The following is a 5274-nucleotide window of genomic DNA, read 5'->3' as shown; positions in this document are numbered from 1 at the left end:
ACAGATTCAGGTAGCAACCCAAATTGTGTTTCCTAAATTGTGATTGGTGGATATTCAGGCGTTCCTAATGTCCTTCATGCTAGTTTACTGAGTTTCTTATTCTGTGGTTTGTTTCTGGTGTCTAAGTGTCCTTACAGTTTTGAGGAAGGCTGTTGCTTGAGGCTTTGCATACTTTGGCAGTTTGTGATTCTTTGGCTGAGATTTGCATAAGAGTAACCTCCAGAATGATCTCCCACCTCCATTTTAAATCTCTTGGCCACAGTAACTCAATAAAACTTTGTTTTATTTCTTTTTACAGGATCAAATGGCTTGTTTTCCAAGGTGAAAACACTAACAGCTTTGGGGGCTGCTAGGCTCCCTAACCCACACCTTTGCTTTTCAATTGATCACCTTTTAAATTAGACATACGTCCAGTTTAATAAGGAGTTGGGGTTCAGAGGAGTTAGCAATATCTGAGAAGAGATGCAAGACTAAGAAATCTCATTGTGAGAATGCAGGTGGGGGGAAAGGTGGTCAGCTCCAGTGATTCAGGGGCTCTTTGTTCATCTTCATGCTGGTATTTATCCCCCTTCCTCAAAGGTGAGCAAACCAAGGCTCAGAGAGGTTAAGTAAACTGCCCAGGATCAAACAGCTTGTCCCTGATGGCTATGTGACTCAACGCAAAAATGGCCAAGGGAATGTAGTAAACAGAAGGGGTATATAAGAAGGACTCTTTCTTCATCTTCTACCCCACCACCTTTGCCACTGATAAACCCTGAGCTGGCCACACGGCCTGCTGACCTTGGTGCCAACCTGACCTGGATGTGTCCTATGCACAGCAGGGGCAGCTGGACACTCTGCCCCAAGACAGGAACCCCACACCTAAAGCTGACCACTTCCGGCCAGCCCATCACCAGCCTGTCAGCCACACTCACAGGCTTTGTTTTCCAAAGACAGGACAGAGACAATTGCCAGGTTTTTGGCTTTGAAAGCCCTAACTCACTTTTCCTTCCCCACAATGCACACCCCAGAGCTTAGAAACAGGTTTCCTGGTTGGCAGTAAAACTTTTCCACTCAGTGCTCAATCTTTGGCTTCTTAGTCTTTATTACTTCACCTGTACCAGCCTACTACCCTCTCACCCACCCCCTGCCCACGTGGCCCAGGGGAAGGTGGGTGAGGGACAGCAGCTACCCATAGCTCCTGGTTGGACAGAGGCATTTCCCACCTACAAGCAGCCGTCTCCTTTACAGGTCAAGTCTCTTTCAAACCCAAGCTAAAGGGCTCTTCCTTAGAAATGCTCATGTGCCTTGGTAAAGGTGGGAAGTATGTTTGGGAGGGCTATTTTAGGCCACTGAAGCAGTTTTTGTGTTTTTGTTTTTGTTTTTGTTTTTCCAGTGAGAGGGGTAAAACACACTGCATTAAAAATGGCAACATCAGAATGGGGAGGAATGTGCTTTGAACCCGGCAACCCTGATATTCCAGCCCCAGACACTTAAGTAGGCAGAGATGGGGCCTTCACTACCTGTCCCCACCCACCCGAGGGCTAGCACAGGCTGAGAAAAAGTCCCAACAGCCTTCCCGTGCTTCTGCAGGTTACCTGTCATTCCTTAAACTACTTCCACTATCCTTGGGTTTCCTTCTCTAATATTCCTAGTCAAAGAAGAGTTGGGATAGGCTCACATACGGCTTCAAAGCTGTAAAACTGAGATGCAAGTAAAAATGCCTACAAGACCATTAACCTCTCTGTACTTGCAGCTAGAGTTTTTGGATACTAAAAACTAATTTGAAATCCATTTGTCCTTCATGTTTGGACTATGAGTCCCCAGGGGCTTAATCAAAATGGAAAAGAATCAAATACCCCATCAACTGCTCAGCCTCTGGTACCCAGCTCTTGCCCATCGACCAGCAAGAGATTTAAATTTCCATATATATCCTAAAATCACCTCAGAGGCAGAAAAGAAAAGGCTATCACAAAATTCGGCTGCAGTTACTTAATGGGGAAGAGCATAGCAGGTCAGTGAACTATAAGGGAACTATGTACGGTTTAAGAATCACCAAACGGAGATGACATAATTTGGCTTCCTGCGTCAGGGTGTCAAAGTGAGTGGGTGGTGGTGGGCCCCTTGAGGGTGCTCTCTGCCACTATAGAATGTAACATGATGTGCAAGATGCCCTGTTGCAGGTAACTTAATGAGGGTGGGTGAGAGGGAGAATTAAGGGCTGTAATAGCAAAGGGTCCCTCTGCCCAAACCAAGTACAGACAGGGAAGCCAGCCTGGTTTTTTATGGGCTGCATGAAACAAAAGACATCAAAACCCTTGCTTTGTTCGTTGTCTAGCCCAGAGCCACAGTAACATTCTCATAATAAAGAAGCAAAGGCAGAGACATTTCCAACTGCTTGTGGAATGCGTGGCTCCAGCCCTCTCAATTTAAGGGAGGCCCCAAGCTACCGAACAGGCAGCTGTTAATCTGCATGATTACTGGAGAACAGTAAAACCATCAGCCCCCCGTTCCAGCGTAGCAGGGGGGCAGGAAGCTGCCACCGGCTTGATCTCTGGGAAATTGTAGAAGAAAAAGACCTAGCTGGGGACCTGGGCTGAAAAGCAGCCCCAGAGAGACACCTCTTTTTTGACTCCTTAAACATTCTTCCAAGGCCAGCAGGAAAAGAGGAAAACGGAGCACCAGGAAAAGCGCTTTGCAGAATCCTTAGAAGTGAATAATTGGGAGGGACATCCTGAACCAGTTCATTTTTTAAAGTACTTTGTGGTTTCTCATGATCCACCTAGTTAAAGAAAAGAAGTCCGATAAAAATGCTCTGATTATGTTCACCAACATAGTCAGGAAAGGCAGGTAGCCTCTTTTAAAAAGAAGAAATAGTAAACAAATAATTTGTCTCCGCCAATAGGGTCTCATTCATTCATTTACTAAATATGTGTTGAGCACCCACTGTGATCCGGCCACTCTGCTGGGTGGGACTAGGGACCTAGTGAAAGGCAAGGCAAGCTCTCGGCCCGCAGGACCTGCAACCTCAGGGAGGACAGAGTCAGGCCGTTCAGGAGAATGGGTAAGTACAAGATACTGGGACAGCGTAGGAGGGGACATCTGACCCAATCGTGGGGGTCGGGGGAGTCATAGAAGGCTCTGCAGAAGGAAGAGCTGTCAATGTGGACATCTGACGATGGTGATGGCTGGGACCAGTTAGGAACGAAGAGGGAAGAGGTTTCTGTCAAAGTAACAGCATGGGTCCCCTTGGCTGGGGCAATCCCTCTCTATTCTCCAATCTTATGCTAAGAACTGCTCTAGATTTTTAGGAACAACAATGGAAGCAATTTTTTCTTAGCTTTATAACCTGGGCATAATCCCATTCCTTCCAACATCCCTAAATTCCAAGCTTTAAAAAAAACACATTCAGTTGACTACACTACTTTATTTTAGTTTGATTAATCCATGTAAATTAATCTGAAAATTATTCAAAATACTAGAAAATCTTTGGGGCTGACTATACTGGCAAACGTCATAGCAGCCTCGACAATAAAGTTGAGGCTTTGTTGTCTAATGTCCCCCGGAGGCAGTAGGAGTGGAGAATTTGGAGGCAAATTCCTGCTGAACGTCAAGAGGTAGGATCTGGAAAAACTTCCTGAGGAAGCTCTACATCCAAAGTAGATACTACAGTTTTGCCGCAGTGAAAGTTGTAACCCAGATGTAGAATATCAGAACAAGTTCCTGGATGTGTTTACCACTGAGTGCAACTAAAAGGAAAAAAGAGATTAAGTGAATGGTAGGACTTGGGAAAAACTACAAGAGCAGTGGGATTGATTAGGAAAGATAGAATAAGGGAATTATACCAAGGTACAAAAGAAACATGGGTTATCAAGCATCTCTTTCCTTATTTAAAGTCAACATGGTATTGCAGGTAAGTACATAGACTCTGGAGTCAAAGCATCTGGGCTCCAATCCCTGCTCAACCATTTACTAGCCATTTGACCTTGGGCCCATTACTTAACACCCTGTGCCTCAGTTCTCCGCATCTATAAAATGGGACTGTCACTGTACTTGCCCCGTGAAGCTGGAGTGAGAATTAAATCATGAGAGACTAAGTGTCTCTAGGGTAGTATGCGGGGCCGTGGGGATAATCCAGCGTGCGGGGCTGCACCCACCTCCCAGCGCACCTCATCACAATGCCTTGCAAAATTGAGGAAATCAAGGACTTTCTACTCACAGCCAGGTAAAAGAATGCCAAATCTGTCAAGATTAAGAAAAATAAAGATAATATGAAGTTTAAGTTCAATGCAACAGATTGCTTTATACCTTGATCATCACAAAGAGAGGACAGAGAAACTGAAGAAACATAGAGAACCCCTGATCCCAGGTTTGGTGGTAAAGGACCTGAACTGAGCCAGACATGCTGATTTGAACTGTATTAAAATTTTAAAAGTTAAAAAATTTATAAAAAAGAGCAAAAAAGCATGCCTGAGATAGAGTAATGCTCAATAAATTTAATTATTGGTATTATCACACACACATAAATGTGCACACCCCTTTTCCCAGAAAGGAATAAAGAAAAAATGGGCTTAATTACAAAGAAAGAATCTTGGTCCAATATAAAAAAATTTCCCAAAAATGAGGAAACATGGGGAGTGGTTTTCTTAGACAAATCAAATCTCTGGAGGTTCTATCATTAAAGTCTGCAGAAACGAAATTGATCCTGATCTGCTGAGGATAAGTAAAGTGAAGTGACAAGGAGGTTGTTTGTGTTGGGGCAAGAAGACAGTGTTGAGTTGACGTCCCCACTTTAAATATATGACTGTGGGCAAGTCACACTCAAAAATTCAAATTCCCCTTCATACTCCCCAGCTAGGGAGGACTCAGAGTCAGTGTGTGAAAATGCTTTTCAGTCATCCATGCTGTAGACTCTCAGTACCACAGCGGCTCACGTTCAGCTGGTGAAGGATGGAGCCAAGAGTGGACCAACCACTTGGAGCTCAGGCACTCTTCTCTTTCAGCCCTCAATCCTAATGGAATGGTCATCCAGAGGGTCAGACAAAACACACCAGTGAGGTGTTGACAGAGCCAATGTAAAACTCTTCCTCTCGGCCACTGCCACCCTCTGTCCTCATGTGCATTTCAGGGAACACCAGCATGTGTTGCCCTTGAAGGAAAGCCTCCCCTGACTTTGAACAGAAAACTCAGGGACTCAGGGAGAGGGTGAAATGTCTGCTAGATCCTGTCCCTGATGTCACAACCACCTGCCAGTCACTTCTCAGGTACCCCATAATTAAATGAAGACACAGGAAA

At 44.8% G+C, this 5274-nt stretch overlaps 1 pseudogene; it reads left to right on the top strand.

The window, feature by feature from the left end:
* Positions 1-4157: 4157 nt before the first annotated feature.
* Positions 4158-4374, top strand: LOC119535459 (annotated as a pseudogene).
* The last annotated feature ends 900 nt before the right edge of the window (positions 4375-5274 follow it).

The sequence above is a fragment of the Choloepus didactylus genome, chromosome 5 (assembly GCF_015220235.1).
Source record: "Choloepus didactylus isolate mChoDid1 chromosome 5, mChoDid1.pri, whole genome shotgun sequence".
Lineage (NCBI taxonomy): Eukaryota > Metazoa > Chordata > Mammalia > Pilosa > Megalonychidae > Choloepus > Choloepus didactylus.
The sequence above is the reverse complement of the archived record's forward strand: the minus strand, read 5'-3'. Positions and strand labels throughout refer to the sequence as shown.